Source organism: Solanum dulcamara, chromosome 11, assembly GCF_947179165.1.
Source record: "Solanum dulcamara chromosome 11, daSolDulc1.2, whole genome shotgun sequence".
Lineage (NCBI taxonomy): Eukaryota > Viridiplantae > Streptophyta > Magnoliopsida > Solanales > Solanaceae > Solanum > Solanum dulcamara.
In genome coordinates, this window is record NC_077247.1 from 57,129,797 (window position 1) to 57,152,444 (window position 22,648).

Genomic DNA, 22,648 nt, shown 5'->3' on the forward strand with positions numbered 1-22,648 from the left:
TATATCATTTTTTGTAAAATTTTATTCTAGTACTTATTTATTACTTAATAAACACAGTCTATTTCATTGATAATGTGAAATTTATTACTATACATAACTTATCTTATTTAATTTATGCAATTTTCATAGATCGATTCAGAATATGAAATTTATCATTTTTTGTAAATAGATTTCTTTAAGTTATGAGATTATAAATTAATATTTTATACATATTAAATATATTTCTTAAAAATTAAATATTTAATTTAGCCCAAAGTTAGAGTATTTCAATATCTTAGTTGAACTATACATCTATCTTTTTATTGATAATGTGAAATTTGTCAACATCGTATATAACTTAAATTATTTAATTTGTGTAATTTTCATAGGTCGATTCAGATTATGAAATTTATGGTTTGAAATCTTAATCCTAAGCTATGAGATTATAAATTAATATTTTCTGTATATTAAATAAATTTCTTTAAAATTAAATATTTAATTTAGCCTAAAATAAGTGTATTTGGTTAAAGTAAAACAATCTCAGCAACACACTACAACCCTTGTTAGTATCTATACATCTATCTCTAATGACCATAATCTCATTTTAAACTTTCAAAATATTTAATATTACTTTATTTAACTTAAATATTTATAATTTTACATTTTTTACAAGACGTCTTTTTTAACTAACAATCAATCACGAAAGCACACACTTCATAATCGTCATTGTTCAATTACTTTCTTTTTTTATTAAGTGATTGCTTAGAGACGTGTATATGATCTAAATTGTTTTCCTATTGACTTTTAATCTTAGCACCTACAAATTAGGCATGTCTAATACAAATGATCTAAACCTCTATTCAGAGTTTTCCTAGAGCTGATAAGGCGAAATGAGACCACCCCAACCTATTGAGTGCTCAAGCCATCAATATCATACAATCTCCTTAAATAAATATGAAACCTATTGCTATGTGACATTTTATTTCCTTTTCAGTTTCATGAATGTTAACGGTTACAATCTCCTCTCAATTCACGTGACAATCTTTTATTTCTAGTCAATTTTATAAAATAATATCTTTTTATATTTGAAAACAATGTCAAAAATGCTCTTAATTATGCAAAATTGAATAAAAATGCTATCAGTTAATAATTTCCTCTAAATATACCCCTATCGTCAACAATTTGATCGAAAAATGCCTCTATTATTATTTAATGAATAAAAAATAAAGAGGGTTAGAGAGTGGGACATACAAATTTAATCATCTCAACAATTGAATGATGTTACAATCAAATTACCTATTTCATTATCTATACACAGTGAATTACAATGGCTTTACATGAATACAAATGTTTGTGTTGAGAGAGAGAGAGTTACTACCACCAAAAGCTAGTGTTACATTTAAGTACATACATTTATTTGTTTAATAGATGTATTGTACCCCAAATCCAAATTATTCTTCAATGTGATGATCGCATGCTAGATACCATCAAATGCAAGTTTCAGCACATATATTTCCTGAAATGCAATTTTCCACTCACTTGAAAACACAATGAAGTTTGCTTCAACTCTTCAACAATAAGAGAACATTCTGAAGGCAACAATTAATTGGCTGCTATATTGATCCTCATTCCCCTGTATTTGTTCCACTCTATCCATATCGAAGTTATTGTTCCAACAACAAATGAAAACAAAGACATCAAGAGTACAAAAAAATATCTTAAATCACTTTTGATTCTAATTCCAAGTTCTTTATCTTCTTTTTATGTGGGGGGCATCAAGGTAGATCAGAATACATAAATTAAATTCAGCACCCGATTCACCAATTGGGGTGTACTATTGATGATCCATCTGTCCCAGCAAGTTGTGGGTTACAAATACATTATTCAGAGAACATGACACGGTATATAAGCAAGAACATAAGCAAAATTCCATGAGAAAGATTAGAGTTAAATGAAGAAGTAAAATATGAGAGCTAGTTAGTGTCGATGAACTAACCTGTTGAAGAAATTCTAACAGATCCACGTCAGTTAAATTCACACTTGGCCTGAAGAGAGAAACATCAGGTCGTGTGAGTTACTAACATATTTGATTGAGATAATATCAGAAAGAGATCTAACCGTCCCAAGAAATTTGATAATATTACCTTTCATCAGAAAATAAACCATCGCCACAACTTGGGGTGGAAGATTGATTACATTGATGGGATGACTGCTGTGGAAGCTCCGAGTAGATAGCTTCTGCAGAATGATGCAGTCTCCTTACCGCTCTAATTTCTGCACGATGGAAAGAACATTAACTAGTTGCACACATTTTCGGTGATCATTGATTATTAACACAAACAAGCACTCAAGGACAAGTTTTAATATTGTTATTTCCTGCTGACTTTCTTCAAGACTCACTCTTGACAAAGAACTTTCTTGCCTTGGTAAAATAGAGGAGCTGAATGGCTTCTTCTACTCTTCTTCTACCTTATAACCTTATAAGCTTCATCTGTTTTTCCTCAATTTCCAGCATCAATCCATTTATGCAGTCCCCATCCACCCTAGAGGAGAGCATAGCTCGTGGTATCAAATAATTCCTAAGATTCTCTTCACCATGAGAATGCATGTGTCAAATCATCTCCATCATAATAGAATTCAGAAGGACCTGAAATATAAACATCACATGGATCAAGTGCCCCTATACTGGCTATATCCTATCTAGAAAGAGCATAAAAATTGAGATCAAACTTTGCAGAATTTGGGAACAAGCAGTCCTCTTTTTCCAAATTATTTATCGCAGGGGCCAAGAGATTATGTTCCATGTTTCCTAAATTGTATGTGACAACAACTTCATGTCTAACAGAAGTTTCAATCCCATTTTCGGAGATGTAAGGATTAAAATCTTGAAACCTGGTCCCGAGCAAAGGATCTGGTGGCAGAGGAGACAGTTCTGGACTAAAAGATAGCAGACCAGAACCATGAAATCCATAAGATGATAGTCTTCATCCAGAATGTCCTTGGATAATGAATATTTTTCTGAATCTCGTGACAAATTTTGACTCCACAATGCCTTGCTCTGAGTTTTGCACCTGGAAAAGTTCTCATAATATATTTCCTTGGCCTTGCCTCTAGGAGACCTTTGATTTAAGACCTGGTTAACATCATCAGCTCCTTCAAATTCAAAACTACAATCATCTTCAAGGCAATTTCATTTATTTCTGTAGTCACTTTTTTCAAACTTTTTTTTGATAAAGGTAACTTTGTATTCACATGATAACATCATCCAAAAATGATGAGATGGTTAGTTGCAACCCTCACTGGGCATAGCAAAAAAGAAACAACCAGTCAGGTCTAAGGTTTTACAGTTTTCCTATGAAGTCAACTAACACATCTATATCCCCCACCATATCTTGTTTACACCAAAAATAAAGAAGGCTTATGCAGTTCATTCTGATCCTCTGGATGTTGTTGATTTTGCCTTCAAAACACCTTGCATTTCTTTCCCTCCATAAGGTCCACTAAATACAGGCTGGAATTAGTTTCCACTAGTCTTCCTCATAATTTCTTCTTCCAATTGTCTCCCAGCTCCTCAGTAAATCAAAAGTGTTCTTAGGCATTGTCCAGTTTACTCCAAGCATACATAAGAACATGTTCCACATATTTACAGCTGTTATGCAGTGTAGGAAGAGGTGGTTGTTTACCTCTGCCTCCTTGTCACAAAGAAAACACCTTGACCAAATCGGCAAACCTCTTCTCTGTAGTGCTTCATGGGTTGGGCAAGCTCTCCTGATCACCAGCCATATAAAACAGGACACCTTCAGGGGGATTTTAATTTTCCAGATTAGTTTCCAAGGCAAAATTCTAGTGGAAGAGAAGCTGATGTTGTTGTTCCAGTAGCATGATTTGACAGAGAATACTCCTTTACTCTGCAGCTTCCATAGAGGTTTGTCTGGATTTACAGAGATCTTCATCACTAGCAAAAGATGATCCATCATGTATCAGGCTTCTGTCCAATGAACAGCTTTGCATATATGGTTTCTTTCTCTCATGCATCACATTTGAACTGTCATCAAGTTCAAGAGACTCCCTGGATGAGGCATTCTCCATTGATCTGCCAGCTACAATAGACTCATCCTCCCATCCTGAACGTAACAGGCAGTCTGATTTATAACTGGAGCTAGCTGAAGAACTGAATTTGTTATCCAGGAAATCATCCTCTATAGGCAAAGCATTAGATGAAAGGAGTTGCGCAAAGTTTCTGGATTTCCAGTTAACACACTGTGCAATGAGCAAGAGATCCATCAATTTACCGACTTGAACTTTCGATCTGATAGAGGAATCTGGATTTCCTGATAGTGCACTCTCCACTTAGTTTTCTTGGCTGTAGGGAAGAAAGTTCAAGTGTCGCTTTGCAACTCTGGCCCCGTACCTCTTTTTCCGGATCTCATAATTCACAGGCATATCTGAAAAGAAGAGCAAGGAATGGGATAGCAATAGATGAGGAGGATACTTCAACAACTATATTCTTATCAATGTTTTCCAAAAGTATCTTAAGAGAAAAGAAAGTGATAAAACTACACGATGGCATAACAGTGAAATGCTTTGCACCATCTGATGCATAAGTAACTCTCTCTTCCTCTAACCTACCTTCCACAATTTGTTCCCTCCCTCCCCTTTCTTTTAGGGAGGCAGGGGGGGGGGGGCTACAACCTACAGGGAAGGGAATGTGAAGTGGACAAAGCCACATGTACAAATAACATCAAATACAATGAATCCTAAGTGATGTTGCATAAAAATGTTGAGTACATGCTCTCACCGACAGAGTTACTTGCAGTCCAGAGATTCGCGACAATATCTTCAATAAAGAGAAGGCCGGGGCGCTAATCTTACAAGTAACATTAAGAACCAACCAGTCACCATAAGAGATTCTTGAAAAACACAACAAAACAACTTTATCTGATTAAGAAAATCAGTATCAATGGAGCCAACAAAGGGATATAATGCTGCACCCCATTTCTGGCTATTTGATTGCACAATAAACATGGGGAAAAAAATGAACAAGTGACATGTTCTTAACTTTTTGAATGTATAATATGTGTGTGTGTGGTGTGTGTGTGGGGGGGTGGGGGGTGAGTGGAGGCGAGAGCATCAAGGTAGCTCCAGATTCATATATAAAACATTAACTTACTCCTGCAAGCCTTGTTTATTCAGGAACCGATTCACTGATGGGGGTACTATTGATGATCTATCTGTATCAACAAGCTGCGGGTTGCAAATATATTATTCAGAGAACATGTCACGGCATTTACACAAGAACCTAAGCAAGATTCCAGGAGAAAGATTAGAGTTAAATGAAGGAGTAAAATATGAGAGCTAGTTATAGTGTTGATGGACTAACCTACTGAATAAATTCTAATAGACCCACATCAGTTAGATTAACGCACAAAATACACGGAACCTGTATTATCAAGAAAACAATTATTTTCTTATGAAACACGTGCAAGAGAATTTTGTTAGCTAGTGGAGTATTTCCTAAAACATGAATGATGTCATGAATAGTTTTCCAAATTAAGTTGGAAGCTATTCAAGCTTCAAGGCCTTATAATTCAAAAAGAGAGAACTTCTAGCATTGTCTTGTCACTGATGGTATTAGAATAGAAAAGATCTTCCCTTATAAGTTATAAGTTACAAATCATAATTCACTTACTATAATCAACCCAATTAAAACATAAAATGGACCTTAAGAGACAATGCGCACAAATGACACTTGAAAACCTTAAACCCTCAAAAATCATTCTTGCTTTTAACAAAATGGAACACAGAACTGATATGAACTGTTATTGATACCTCAGAATGGAATAACAAGCCTGAGAAGAAGTTCTTGTCATGCTTTGTTTTCCATATTTAGACAGGCATATATCCTTCAGAGGGAGAAATATGAATGTTGAAGAGAATAAGCTATAAAGTGTAGTAAAAGGTTTGAGAATGTAGGTGAGCAACTAATCAGTACTACAATACCTTTCCCTTCTAAGACTGATTTGAAAATGGTTTACATGTACTTAACTTTTTGAATGTATAATATGGCAGAGACAAGTATTAGAGAATGTTACCCGCAAGAAGTGTGACAGATGTTGGCTGCTCGTGAATCAGATTTAAGTTCCTGCTTTAACCAAAACATATAACTTCATGCTCAGAGTTAGGAGGTCTAAATTTAATGAATGTTGCAAAAGTTGGTGCAATAAAAATTCTGGTAAATGGCAATTATATGAAGTTTTCCCAATTACAAGTAAACCACAAAATAATAAATAAAAGAACATCTGTAAAAAGTTATTAATGAACACAAACCGTCAAACAGCCTATCAGTTGAGATAATACATGCAATCCTATAGACAATAACAATCATTCCAAGTTATGAACAACATAGTTTTCGGGCATAATAAATTATGTACAGAAGCATCAATACAATAGAAGAGATGATGTCAGTCCAACATTTTGCAAAAAGATTACCATATCTTTCTTCCATCAACACCAGTCCATCTCGTGAGACACTAGATCCTTAAAAAGAAAGTACCAACTTCAAGTGATTAAGTAATATAATAAATTGAGCAGAACATCCTGCACATCCAAATGCATTAGATCAATGTCAAAGAAACTAATTCTTACCATTGTCAACCACCTTAATATAGCAGGTGTCAATGCCTATACCTGGTGGAAAGTGGAAACTGGGTTAAAGTTCAACTTAGGAATACACAACTTATAAGAATAACAAACACAAAAGAACAGTCCTACAAGGAAGTAAATCTCATGGAAAAAGAAATAAGTGTGGTGATATAAGAATATGCATTTGGAAAAAAAATTATGATACTAGAATGGGTCATCATACTAAGAGGAGAAAAAATAGTATGAATTTTCATATAAAGCATATGCCCACGTCATCAGAAGTAGCAAACAAAGGAACATAAGAATTTATTGAAGAGCCTCACTGGTCTCTGCCTTTGGTGCAAGCAACACAAAAATTTGCAGGTGCAATTAGTCTAAACGATTAAAACTGCATGAAAGACGACTTGCCATCGTTAGTCACTTAACTATGATGTTTTCAGCAGCCCAGCTTTACTGATCCTCAAAACATTAACAAAATCAGAAAGGATGAACCATAATTCCCCATTCTCTTACATGGCACAATTTTCCATTCTTAAGATACAATCAAAGTCAAAAAGTCTAGACCATGTAAAGGAAAATGGCCAGTGAGGGCGTTTATGAAAGCCTGTCCAATTGAGTGTCTTCATTCAAGATACTACAAATCACAACTTCTTATAATTAAACTACTTAATTTTTTTTAGAGTTATGAGAGTGGAGTCTTCAAGAACAGACTCCACATCTTTCCATTCAACACCTAGTAAAGTCATAAAGAGTATTGAAACTTTGAAAGAGTAAATTACGACACCTTGGTGGCACCAGCTTCGAGGCTGTTGAAAACCAACTCCTCAACAAGAAGATAGTCCCTGACCGAATTGAACTCCAAATAGCCTCAGGTATTCACTTAATGCTCCCCATTTCCCTAAAAAAGTAAACACAAATTCTTGAACATTCTTAACATAGGCTGCGAGAATGACAACATAATTTATTTATTTATAAAGACTTCTTGAATTTGTTTGATATGTTCCGTGACAATGAATTCTTAAAAAATACAATTTCTTCAAAAAGCCAACAAGTTCTTCAATTTTACTTAAAGAGAATGCATGCCAACAAGTTCTTGGTTTTTTCCTTTATAGTATGCAAGAATTCCAAGATGATCTGACAATATCGAGTTCTCGAATTTTCCTTCTTTCTTATTTAATGGATTGAAGAAAACTAAGATAATGGGAAGAGCAGTAGTATTTACTTGAGCAGATAGAACGGCGGGAAAATTGATTTAGGGTTTTGATCGGACGTCTACAATGGGATAGTTAATAGCAGCAATCCGTGGAGTAATCTAAGATGCACCGGTAGCGTATGAAATTGGGGAAAACAAATTCTTGAACATCCTTAACATACACTGCGAGGATGAGAAAACTTACTTTTTTCGAAATATGCATTTGAGAATACTAATGTAACTTCAAAAAGCCAACAAGTTCTTGAATTTTCCTTCTTCCTTTTCATGAATGGAGGAATATCAAGATAATGGCAAGCAGTAGAATACAAATGGATAGATCGACAGGAAAATTGTCTAGGGTTTAGGGTTTTGATCGGACATCGTCACCGGCACAGTTAACAGCAGCAATCCGGTGGAGTAATCTAAGATGCGCAGGGGAAAATAGGTGGTTGGTACATATGATGGCGTTGAGTTCTAAAATGCGCAGGTGGTGTCTCTTTTATGGTTTTCTAACTAGTTAATACACGCGGGGGAAAAATACACTAGTTAATAAGAAGAGTCTATTTGAGTAATGTGAAATTTATTATCATCCCATATAATTTAAATTATTGAATTTGTGTAATTTTTATAGGTTGATGTAGAATATGAAATTTATGATTAAAAATTTTAATTCTAAGTTATGAGATTATAAATTAATATTTTATACATAGTAAATAATTTTTTTAAAATTAAATATCTAATTTAGCTTAAAGTAAGTGTATTTCAAATTCGTAGTTGAACTGTACATTTACTTATAATGATCATAATCTCATTTTAAACTTTCAAAATATTTAATATTGCTCTATTTAACTTAAATATTTATAATCTTATAACTGTTTGCAAGACATCTTTTTTAACTAACATTCAATTACGGAAACAAACATTTCCTAATTGTCATTGTTCAATTACTTCCTTTTTCAGTAGTAATTGCTTAGAAACCTACACATGATTTGGCCGCATTTGTTTTCTTTAAGATTAAAATGTCTGAATTTGAATGCACATTTGAATATTAAGATGAGCATTAAGATTAATACGTTTGAATCTGAATGTGCATTTGAATCTTCCCCTCACCCTCAAGTCACGACCTAATGTAAGTTCTTTCAGTCCTTTTCGAGCAGCTATAGATGTGTATTAAAATTTAGAGGTCTAAATTTGAAAACACATTTGAATATTAAGATGTTACGATAAGATCTGAATTAAATAGTTAAGGCTGTCTGTTTTCCAAACATCTGAATCTATAAAAATTGTCTTTGTTTAAATATAATAAATATAAAAATTCAAATAAAATACTGAATTGATCTAATATTATATCAATAAAAAAAATTAAAATTTGATATGACAATTAGTGGTGGTGATGACTAATGATGGTGATTGTATGTGCCAATTTGGGATGATATTTACTGATGATAGTGATTTTGGATAGTATTATGATATAGTGATTGGTACTAGTGATTTACGTGGTTATTGTTGGTAGCAATTGATAATTAATATTGGAATGATACTGATAACTAATGAAAATGATGAATGATGCTAAGAGTTAACGATATATAATAATGACTAATGATGGTAAATATCAATAGTGATTAGTGAATGTAATAATGGTTGATGGTGATGATTGTTATTGGTGGCTAATGGTGATAACAATTGATTTTTATGATTGATGATAATTGTGGTTGGGCTGAGGATGGTGGTGGTGGTGGTGATTGGTGATAGTTGTAGTTGAGTTGGTTGAGGATGGTGGTTGTGGATAGTAGGTGGTGGTGATTGATATTGATTGTGTGTGGTGGATGAAAGTAGAAGGAGTGACGGTGAACTATCATATTAGTAGAAATTTTTAAATAGATATCTTAATAATATTAAGAATTTGTTATAGATCTTTTTCATTTTGATCTATTGAGACCCATTAAGTGATTGTAAACTAAGAAAAATAAACCCACTTAATAATTAAGATTCACACCTTGAAAACAAACAAACTTAATGAGTAAGATCTAAATAATTAAAATTAAGACCTTTATTAAGTGCAAACAAATAAGGTATGCCTAATACAAATGATCTAGATCTCTATTTAGAGTTTTTTTAGAGCTTATAAGGCAAAATGAGGACACCCCAACCTATTGAGTGCTCAAGCTATCAACTTTAAGGGTGTCAATGGTACAGTTTGAACGGTTATTCTATAAAATTTACATCATATCATTTTTCAATTATTTTATTTTTTATAATCAAAACTAGACTTTTCAAATCATTTTTCAATTATTTTATTTTTTATAATCAAAACTAGACTTTTCAAAACTGTCTCATTTTCTCGATTTCTTTTCGATATCATTACGACTCGATTAATTTTTTGTATTTTTTTTAAAATATGAAATTTAGAACGCCCTACCATGTATTCTTGGGTATGACTTTAAAAAAAAAGCTCTAGACATTTTTATTGTTTAAAAGGTGATGAATCAAGAAAACAAGAATAGAAATTCATCCCATTATATTATGATAGTGTAAAAAATCAATCAACGTGGAACTCAAGAATTGAGTTTACTTACTTTATGTATCCAATAAGAGAAATTTAAATCATAAAAGAGGAAAAATATCTAATACCATATAGCTTGTTATCCAAGATCGTTGGATTACCTTGCAGTTTACTAATTACTACTCGAAAGTTGAGATGTTAGTACTAATTTAGTTTCAACTGGAGTACTATAAGAAGTTTTAGTATTAGGACTTTGAGTGTTGTTAATTTTGTTCACTTATAGTCACTGTCGTTATCTCAGGTTTAAAGCAAAAATATTTATTATTTTATTTTTTAAAACTTGATATATAAAATATATTTTACACATATTATTCGGTTCGGCTTAGTATTTTTGCGGTTAATTTTTACAAAATAAAAAATCTACCCAATTATTAGATACGGTTACGAAATCTAAAATTAGTTCGGTACAATTCGGATCCTGAAGGACCTTTGAATATCAAAAATTTGAAGGAAAATGGTTGTTAGGAAAAGGAAAAGATAACTTTATCACATCTCTTATCCATCGATTTGGACCTGTATACCTTTATAGTGTACACATCAGGACCTGAAATGTATCCTGAGAGCTTGAATGAACCATCACTTGCATTCAATTTATTAAGGCAACTCAGATAAACCCAAACTCACTGGACAATAGCGGAAATGGAGAAGGAGAAGCACGTGTGCAACGCCAGTCATTCTCACTGCATGTAAATTAACAAATTTTAAGAAATCAGACAAAAAATATCCTTATGTTAGCTGACGTAACAAATATGGACCTTTTCAATATAAATAATTTGAAGGAGAGGATGTACAAGAGTACAAACTCTTTCAGAGAATGCAAGACCATCTTTGGACTTCCAGATCATATATGCAAACCAAAGGATCAATCAGGTCAGCGTACAACTTTAGAAGTAAAGTATGTAAATCAATACTTTTCATTTGTTTGAATTGTGAGAAAACTATAAGTGCTTGGAGTGCATTTGCTTCCTTCAAACTGGTTGGTTATAAAATACATCACGAACAATAAATACAAAAAGAAAAATCCCAACAAATCTCCTTATTAGCAAACAGTCAATTCATGTATCGGGTAGGCTTATAAAGAATTACCTGTTGTACCAATGTCTTGACTACAATCATCAACTCCAAGGTACAAACACTTGCCGTCCTATAAACAATGGCAAGAACAAATACCAGGTTAGTAGTTTTATACCTATCCTAATGGATACTACCAACTAAATCTCAAAAGGACTTTACTTTCAAAACCTTACAATATCCATTTGGCCTCCCTTGAGCTTTAGTAACAATTTCCAACAAAGAAATGTCAGAAATAGGGCTCCGTGCCTCTCCTTTAAAGCCAAACCTTGCTGCGAAAGCATGCATATCGTCTGAAGGCAATATTTTAAGGTCGCTGGTGTAAAGAAAGCATAAGAAACCATAGTTAAAATGGCCAGACGAAAAGGAATCATAACAGAAGATGAAACAAGCAGGCACATGTACTGTCTCCATAAGCTGGGCTAAAAATACCCAAGCACCAATATGTATGTTCCAACTCAACTTTAGCTAGAATAAATAATCAAAACATATAAACATACAGTAGAAACCAACAACAAATATATTTCATCCCCCCCCCCCCCCACTTTTTTTTCTTTTGTGGTGGCGGTACAAGTAAAGAAAGTATTTTATTGCAAATGAAGCACCAGAAAATCGATGTACATGAACATCTTACAATAAAAGCAAAACCAACATGTAAGTATCAATATTTTGTGTTGTGTACAGCCATACAAATTTACCCAATTACAATTAAAACCGCAAAACTATAAATACAAGAATATTTGTAAAAAGATACTAATGAACACAAACCATCAAACAACGTATCAGTTGAGTAATGCATGCAATCCTATAGACAATAACAACCATTCCAAGTTATGAACATCATAGTTGTCGGGCATAATAAATATTGTACAGCATCATCAATACAATAGAAAAGATTATGTCAGTCCAACATTTTGCAAAAAGATTACCATATCTTTCTCCCATCAGCACCAGTCCATCTCGTGAGACACCAGATCCTTCAAAAGAAAGTACCAACTTCAGGTGATCAAATAATACAATAAATTGAGCAGAACATTCTGCCCATCAAAATGCAATAGATCAATGTCAAAGAAACTAATACTTATCATTGTCAACCACCTTAACATAGTAGGCCCCAATGCCTACAGCAACATATAAGAATATTCATATGGAAAAGAAAAATACTTATGATACTAGAATGGAGCATCATACTAAGAGGAGGAAAGATATATCAATTTTCATATAAAGCATATGCCCTCATTATCAGTAGCAGCAAACAAAGAAACATAAGAATTCATTTAAGAGCCTCACCGATCACTACCTTTTGTGCAACTAGTCTAAGCGATTAAATTACATAAAAGCACGACTTGCCATATTCGCAACCACCCTCCTGTATTGATCCTCAAAACATTAACAAAATCAGAAAAAAAAATATAATTCCCCACTCTCTTACATGGCACAATTTTCAACTTTTAAGAAACAATCAAAATCAAATAGTCTAGACCATGTTAATTTCAAAGAAAAAAGATCTAGACCATGTAAAAGAAACTGACCACTGAGGGTGTTTACGAAAGTCTGTCCAATTGAGCGTTTTCATTCATATACTACAAATCACAACTTCTTATAATTAAAGAATTTTTTTTTAGAGTTGTGCGAGTAAGGCCTTCAACAACAGCTCCACATCTTTCAATTCAATACCTAGTAAAGTCATAAAGAATATTGAAACTTTGAAAGGGAAAATTAGTACACCTTGGTGGCACCAGCATTGAGGCGGTTGAAAACCAACTCCTCAAAAACCCTTGTGAAATCATACAGGATAACAACCCCCGACCAAATTGAACTCCAAATAGCCTCAAGCATTCGCTTAATGCTCCTCAACTCCCTAAAAAAGTAAAAACAAATTCTTAAACACCCTTAACATACCTACAAGAATGACAACATAATTTATTTATTTTAAAAGACTTCTTGAATTTCCTTGATATGTTCCATGAAAATAAATTCTTAAAAACTACAATTTCTAAAATATGTAACTTCAAAACACCAAAAGGTTCTTGAACTTTTATTTAAAAGCTTGCATGCAAGAATTCCAAGATAATCTGACTATATCCCGTTCTTGCTCGAATCTTCCTTCTTCTTTTTTCAATGGATGGAAGAATACAAAGACAACGGAAAAAGCAGTAATATTACTTGAGCAGATAGATCGGCAGGAAAATTGATATAGGGTTTAAGATTTTGATCAGACATTGTCACTAGGACAGTTAAGAGCAGCAATCCGGTGGAGTACTCTAAGTTGCGCCAGTAGCGTATTAAGTTCCGGTTTTGCAGTTGAGTTGGCTTTTGTAATTTGAAATCAGGGGAAAATAGTAAATGCTAACTAAAGATTAGTTTTCTGTTTTGTTTTCTTTGTTCAGGAAAATATACTGAAATAAATGGGTACAAAAATATTGAAAGATCTACAAATTAAACAATGGTTTTAGGGAAACAAAGTGTAGAAAAGACAACGTATCACGTCTCTTATCCATCAATTTGGATCGGTATACCTTCACTGTGTAAACATCAGGACCTGAGATGTATCCTGGGAACTTGAATGAACCATCGCTTGCATTCGATTTATTAAGGGAACTCAGATGAATCCCAAACCCACTGGACAACAGCTGCAATGGGGAAGGAAAAGCACGTGTGCAAAGCAGGTCATCCTCTATGTATGCAAATGAATAAAATCTAAGAAACCAGACAGGAAATATCCCTACGTTAGCTTGTGTAACTGAGACGGACCTTTAAATACCAACAATTTTGAAGGAGACACTGGGATGCACAAGGGCGATTCTTAGTAGAGGCCCTTTTCAGAGAATGCAAGACCCTCTTTGGGCTTCCAGATTATATATGCAAAGCAAAAGATCAAACAGGACAGAGTACATATTTAGAAGTAAAGTACGTAAATCAATATTTTTCATTTGTTTGAATTGTGAGAAAACTAAAAGTAATTGGAATGCATTTGCTTCCTTCGAACTGGTTGGTTGTAAAATACATCACAAAAAATGAATGCAAAAAGAATAATCCCAACAAATTTCCTTATTAGCAAACAACAGTCAACTCATGTGTCAGGTAGGTTTATACAAAATTACCTGTTGTACCAACATCTTGTCTACAATCATCAATTTCAAGGTACAAATATTTGTCGTCCTGTAAACAATGGCAAGAACAAAGACCAAGTTAGTAGTTTTATACCTACCCTAATGGATACTATAAATTGAATCTCAAAAGAACTTCACCTTCAAAACCTTACGATATTCATTTGGGTGAGTTTTAGTAACAATTTCCAACAAAGAAACGTTGAACATGCACCATTTGTATTTTGGTTTCATGAGAATACTATTTATGTCATAACATACATTTATTTGTCCTATCCCAGCACTCGTGCACTCGAATCCTTACTTTTCAATCTTAAATTTATGTGATGAACAATCCGACCTCTAAATCTGCATCCGAATCGAATATCAACATGAATGTGGTGTGGAATTTGAACAACATAAGTGTCTAGACATAAAAGTAGATGAATGTAGTCATTTCATATTGATTGAGCACATTTAATTGCAATTTAGAAGTTACATTTATTCATGCAAGTGCAAATTTACCTTCCCCTCCACGATTGCACTAGAATCTTTGTTCTAGTGCAATTCCTGTTAAATAACCCAGAGAAGAATATGAAAATCAACTACATAAAAGGTTCCCGACAAGATAAATTGATTCTTCAAAATCAAGCATGTTTACATTCTACACAGAGTTGCAGACCCACAAATGAAAATGAAACAAGAAAAACATGAAAAGGCCTATGCATCAACTGCGTGTATATATATGTACACACATATGTATAAATTATTGTAGGGTTTTAACATCAACTGTTAAGCAACCCACTTTAGCATACAAATTGATAGTAAAAATGGATACCCAGTTTGAGTACAAAGGAGACAAAGAGGTTTAAGAAAGATGGATACCCAATTTGAGCTTGAAGAAGATTTGTGCAAAAAAGTGCAAGAAAATCATACCTAATATGGTGACACCTTGAAAAGATGAAGACAATTGAAAAAGTGGTATGAAATAAAGAAATCCAATAGGAGTTAGTTGCGAATAAATATCCAACATGTTGTACAGATGCAGGAATAAAACTCCCACAAATTAGAGAAATAACTGAAATAAAGAACATGAAACTAATAAAGCAACAAAAGTACTAGTAGTTGACGTGGAACCAAAAAAAGTTGAAGAAACGCGAGAAATTACTACAACAAAGAAATTAGTAATAGATATGCAATTGCAAAATCAAGGAGAAAGTGCGAAACAAATATTATTCTCAAGTGCTACACATTTTTTGTCCAATCTTGACAATGAAGCAAGTCTCAGCATTCAATCATATGTTTCAGTTGATTTAGCTATATTATAATTTGTCATCTATGAGACGTTTTCTTCTTGAGGGTTCTACATTTTTGAGTGGTGTTGATGTTGATGTGGGCATGTGACTATAGATGTAGAGGACGGTCATGAAGATTTGACTTCAATTTTCGAATAATGTAAGTTGAAATGCAGAACTCACTCTACCAAAAGCGGAAAACATAGCTCGAGAGCTTTGCCACAACAAGAGCGTAATAAATTCACTATCTCCAAATTATTGCGGCTATTGTGAAACCTTAAAATATGTGGCAACATTTTTTTAATTTTGGATAGAATGGTGAATAAAACTTGGACATTAGGTTCAACCAAACAGAATCAAATAGGAGGATCTGAGAAGACAATTGCCTCCATATCATGCATGGTCTAGAGACATGATGCCTTACTCTCAAATCCCAAAATATCATATTGGACCCAAGAAAGAGGAAGAAATTTCTCTTGCTTATCCTTCAACTGGTGTACCATGACCATCTCATCGTTTTTCCCCAAAAAGTTTGATGGTCGAAAAAGGATGTAACTGCTTAAATTAATGCACCAACACAATTAACGCATAGGTCATAGACATTTACAGATAGTTTCTTTTTTCATGTTCATCTAATTATTTTTACTCATAGTTTTAAGAGGATCAAGCTAAGTAAGTTAATGCATCAAGTCAATTGACACATAAATCATCAATAGTTGCAGATAATGTGTTTGCTCATGACTAATTGATTGCATATATAACAAGAGCAAAAGACAATAGAACACAATTAAAGTGATCAATTAAAGAAGGAAAGAATGATATTTGGCATACCTTCAAAAATATATCTCAAGAAGAAATAAGACCATCTATCAAAAATATATCTCGAAAAGAAATAAGAAATTCTTAAGCCTGTAAAAAACACCACCTTCATGAGGAAATATAAATATCTAGTCCACTTTCTAATAATTAATCTTTCAGACAAACAAGTGTATAAATTATCAGGGATATTTAAATTTATACAATTTTCTAACATACTACACTTAAATTTAGGGATTTCATTTTTATGTCATTGTCTATTTATCAAATAAGAAGAATTTGGCTACATGAGGATCACTAGTATCATCTTCGAAATCTAACTTCAACGATATATCTACGCAGATAATTTCCTTTTACAAAATTTCTAGTAGAGAAATCTCTCAACCCCCATCAAGATAACCCAAACAAATATCAATGACTCATCCAAATGAAATGTGGCTTTTTGATAATCTTCTGTGATTGAGATCTCATGACGGATTATCATTTCATGGATCCAACTATTTCAGAGACTTTGTTTATATGTAAAAGTATAAGAATAATGAAACTGCAATGACATTAAAAGTTTAACTTAGGACTTCCAAAAAGTAATGACACAGACAAGTAACTTATCGGATGAAAAGGTGAATTTTCAAGATGAAACTTAATCTCAAGTTTTAGTTCTTTAGAGCTTCAACTTAAAATTCTACATGATACAAAACGTCAAATAGGAGATAAGAATCATAATAGCTACAATATGTAATTCCCGAGAAAAAACATCTAATTGGATCACGAACAAAAGATTTTCTGCGCTATTCAAGATTATCAAGTGAATAAACACATGCAATTTCTATTCATTCATTTGCCTTAGCTCAGAAAACAATAATTTATAACACTATATTCACATAAGTTGCAATAAATTCATCTAGGAATGGAAAATTACAACAGAACAGGACAAATGAAGAACTACCAAGCACAAGTTTAACTACTCATTGAGTCCCCATTTTGTTGAGAACTTATTTTTAAGACATACTAATTAAAAGTAATAGCGCCAATTATAGAGCTTAAGGGAGCACTTCTACAGGTATAATATCTAATATTTTTCAGGTAACTATATGAAGTCAAGTATCACAAACAGTGGCATATGCAAATCTCTGTACACTATTCACAACATACAGATCAAATGTAGTCAAGTTGCAACTTTGTTAAATGTCATTGGTACATCTTCAGAATCATGATCAATGCACCTACACAAATTCATACATCATAATACATGAATATCTTTAAACCCAAAAAATGATAAAAGTTAATGGCGAAAGAACCATAGATCACCAACATAGCAATTGTTTGAATGCATGTCATTTGAGTCAACTATGACACATAAGCAAAAAAATAATGCCAAGTTTAATTAGATTAAAGCAACAACCCTTCATTTTGGACCAAATTGATGCTAGAACAGAAAAGTTTTCACCATAATAACCAATGCAAACAGTTGCTATTAAGGAATAAACTTACCTGAGTGGTCAACAAATCTACAGCAAAATGGTGTTCAAATACATATCGATTAGGATTCTTAACAACTGCCTCTAATAGGGCCCTTTCTATCTCTCTGCCTATCATATCAGCAGCAAAGACAATTCGGCGATGGGAGCGGCCCCCTTCCCTGGCTAGATGCAGATTGCCATTCTCCCCATAAGCACCCATAACACCCAGTTCTCTAATTTTCTATGGTCCTTCAGTACACACAACCTGGAGAACGGAAATGCACTTTAAAAGAATGAAAATTTTAAAAGAGTAAAATAAAAGCACTATGTTGGAGCAATAAATCAGTCATCTTGTAAGTTTCATTTAGAACATTGGTTGCATAAGAAGCACAACTATATGGACCAAGTTTTTCTCAGCTGAGAAGAAGATATCAGTTGTGATGTTCCACCAATCAAGCACAACATAATACTTCCTTTCACGTCAGTATATATTTAACGAGATAAACAAAGATAGCATAGAGCAAACTAATTGGTGACCCTTAAAAAAGTGGTGCTGAATTAGGGAGTGCTAATGAAACCTTTGTGTGTTCTCATTTTTTTTTAAAAAAAACATAGTACTATGGTACAAACTAAATGAAATCTCACTATCAAACCGAAAGAGAACAGAGGTTTATTTCCAGTTTTATTCTTTTTCTTCCTTCTTGCATGTCACCTTCACACTCTCTTCTCCAAATGTTCCAGTACATAAGTAAACGATCTGAACCGTGAAGAATAGGGGTTTCACAGCTCTTCAACTTTCTTCAGTTTCAACCTTTAAGCAGTTACATCAGAAGTTAGGAATAGGCATAGAGCCTTTCTTGTAGTATTGCTTTTTGGCACTTCAGCTTCAAATTGAAAACAAGCCTAACAGCCCCCATTCCTCTTACGCTTTTCCAATTTTTTGGAGTTCTACATCCTGCAGCAAAAGCCGTCTAAACAGAAAGTTCCTTTGGCTTCAACCTGAAAGATAGATCGAGAACTTTCCTATTCATCCAAACAAGTAGTCTGGGGAAAAAATTGGAAAAGAAAAGGGATTGTTTCCAAAGAGAAAAAGCTGAAAAACTGGCAACTGCTTTACGGAACTTAAGAGACAATTGAATGGAAGCAAGTTGAAGATAAAAGAACACATGCACTTGAAATGTTCACCGGGCTGTCTTTGAAATCAATGTAGTTCATAAATATAGAATTTGGAACTTACATCCCTCTCATGCATCGCCAATTACCCACCAGCATCACACCTTTTTTGCAGAAAACTCCCCCAACAAAAAATTACGTATCATAAAAACTTTTGGTTTCAAGCTAAATACATTTCAAGAATAAACTACTAAAAGGAGGAATCTGTAAACTACAACATTGAAAAGAAGAATTAAAAAAGGGGATTGGGATTAATCAAAAAAAATCATTTTATGCTCCTCAATTCTCACTAACTCTCCCGCTCCGCCTATTTTACCTTCCTTAGAGGGAAGGGATGATGGACCAAAAGGAGAAATAGAAGGAATTATAAGTATTACCCTGGTTCATCTCTTCCCTTTTTAAGTACAGTATCCCCATTGCACATGTTAAGTACAGGTACTGGAAGCCTTGAGAAGCCCCGTCGAATTAGTACACTTATACTATTATTAGTTTATTATAAAAACACCAAGTGCATCCAGTATAATCACTCTCAAACTTATGCATAGTTAAATTAGTGTACCTTAAAAAGTAAATTGCTTGCTACTTATTGGAGAAGCTTCGTGTCAGAAACATAGAGAACTTGACCACCAATATATCTTTTTCCAAGATGAACCTTGCACCGTACCAGATAGCCAAAGCATAGCTGGAGTACATAATAGCAAAATGTGACCCAAGACCTAATCCACTTGCCAGCCCTTCATTTGACCCTGAATGGTAATCTTTAATTAGGGACTCGTTATAGCTGGCCACAACTTGCTTCTCCCCTGTAAAAGATGCAGCCTGACGAGGAAACAAGATCAATCTCATCTACTGGTGGTTATTTTCTGAAAAGAAAGTGAAACAAAGATTGTTTTACTCCCAATATAAATTTCATCAGAGCATGGGCATCACAGTAATTTAAACTTATGACATACCATTTTAAAGGAGCCTATTGTCTTGCTGCCTTGGCATAAGCATCTTGTCCACGGGGCACCATCCTAGATAGGATGAGGGACATCACTCCACCAAAGATGACAAGTAGAGGAATGATGGATAACATAACAACTGTGAGAAGCCAGCCTTTGGTAAATGCAATGACAAAGCCCGCAAGGCATGTTAATATCAGCTGTACAAATTTCCCTACCTGCCGCAGTTAAAGGAAATAATATCAAGTATAGAAAGAGCAATCATATCCTCACAAAGGATCTTTTATGTAGAAAGCAATTTACTATGTAGTGGTTTCACAAAGAAGGGCTTAGTAGAGTAGCTTTTTCAGCATGAGTACCTACTCCCCCCATTGCGTCTTGTACAAGAACAGTGTCACCAGACATCCGCCCCACCACCTCTCCCATATTGGTTTCCTTGTCACAGAAAGCTAAATCTTGCTGCAAAATAGTATTATTCGAGAAGGCTGTCTTTCACCAAACAAGGGACCTCTGAAAACCACACTCATATTAATTCAACTTCAATAATAATTCAAAATTGCCTATGCTTAGTAAAGGCGGAATGAGAACTTACAAAGAAATGCAGCTGCCCCACATCCCAAAGCTAAGTAGACAAATTCAAATGAAACCTATATGAAATTACACAGATAATTAGAAGATCTCATTTTCAGGAGGGTAACTCAATCAACAATAGATAAAATAAGGACTTAGAATATTTAAAAAATGTTCAAAGCATAACCCTGGAGACTACCCAAACACATCTTTGTTATTTTGATTTTTTCCTAAGGAGTCGGTCCATCCTCCAAAAAGAATTGTCATAATGGGCAGGGACAATCCATTGCCGATAGTTGCAATAGTTTCAATTATCATCAAAACTATATCAGTGGAATCAACAAAGGAGAAGAGCTTGTAACAGGTAACTGTCTCCGTTTCTTTGGTCTTGTCCGCATCCTGTTGTCCTGAATTGTTTTCAGCCAGAATTTGCCCTCCTGATTATGAGGAGGCTTCATTGAGTCTTGTATTTCCCTTCAAACCGTTCCCTTCAGTCATAATTCATTGTACCATCATAGTACAATGAATTTAGTTGTTTCTAAAATGGTTCTTAAATTTCAAACTTTACCTAATAGATTATGATTTTTCTAGCTAAGACATTTTCTCAAACACCTGGTGAACGTCAGATATCTTTAAACAGGAAAACCACACAAGAAGGTACTTCTTGGCGATACTAAAACATGGGAAATTAGTGAAAGTAAAAAGTGTTGGCAATATATAGAAACAGATTAGGAGGAGAAATTAAGCCACATAAACAATATATCAACTAACTAGAACCATTATGCAAGACCCACAAAGAAAGCATAAACACGGGACCAAGAAAAGAAGAAGAGGAAGAAGAAGAGAGGAACATACCCAGATTCAGTAATCAAGAATATGCAACAATGCAAGAAAGTTGAGAAATTAAACAGTGTGTTTGTCGAAAAAATTCTTGTTGTCAAGAATCATGGATATGCTAGAACCAACATGCAAGATTCCAGAGAAGAGAGGAACATGCCCAGATTCAGTTATTTACAATTGTCAAGAATCATGGATATAGAGACACCACATGCAAGATTCCAGACCACCATATACTTACATTGAGAAAACCCAGAAACACAGGACAACATTAATGAATAAAAACCCAGAAACACAGGACAATATTAATGAATATTTACTTACTTGGAGCAGGAAAATATCGACATGTTTTGAGACAGAGAAAGCGAAGAAGAAGAGCGGCAATAAATGGCATTGTATTGGAATGTTGGTATATAAATAGGGCCGGACTTGTAGCTTACCGTTTAAGCTAATTGCTTTTCAGAATTATGTCTTTTAATTTATTTTTTCATTTTATTTAATACAGAAAATATATTATATTTAAAAATTATACCTTAATTATAGAATAATATTTACAAATGTACGTAGCTAAATTGAAGAATTACTAATCGAAAAATCAAAAGTAAATTAATTAAAGACTAAATAATTTAACATTAATTAGATATTACAAAACTATAAATAGATAAATGTAGGCAACATAGAAATACAGAAAAAGGACCACAATGCAGAAAATTCAAAATAAATTAAGAAATTAGATGAACATAAGAGAAATATATTTTTTTTATCAGAATTATTTAGAATGGGTTATTTTATTTTCTACTATCTTTTTGCTCAAAATATTTTTACTATATTATTCTTTGAATATATTAAATTTAATGCTTTGAAAAATGTATTAGATATTAAATATTATTTAATAGCAAGGAAAAAATAGACATAAATGGATAACTTATCTATTTATTTTTTAAACTGAACAAATATTGTTGCATAATCTTCACGCACACTTTAAATCGCATGCGTGTGGCTAATCGCTTCCCAGAT

At 33.5% G+C, this 22,648-nt stretch overlaps 1 long non-coding RNA gene across 1 annotated transcript; it reads right to left on the reverse strand.

Moving 5' to 3' along the window:
• Positions 1 to 1,210: 1,210 nt before the first annotated feature.
• LOC129871985 (uncharacterized) lies at positions 1,211 to 22,168 on the reverse strand. Its single transcript, XR_008762364.1, has 14 exons — positions 21,956 to 22,168; positions 20,817 to 20,871; positions 20,528 to 20,734; positions 20,234 to 20,442; positions 19,840 to 20,143; positions 18,139 to 18,372; positions 14,552 to 14,609; positions 14,202 to 14,295; positions 13,967 to 14,080; positions 13,176 to 13,308; positions 4,778 to 6,516; positions 2,380 to 4,424; positions 2,124 to 2,253; positions 1,211 to 2,024 (listed from the first exon to the last, which is right to left on the reverse strand). It is a non-coding gene; the product is annotated as an uncharacterized LOC129871985 (long non-coding RNA).
• Positions 22,169 to 22,648: the final 480 nt, after the last annotated feature.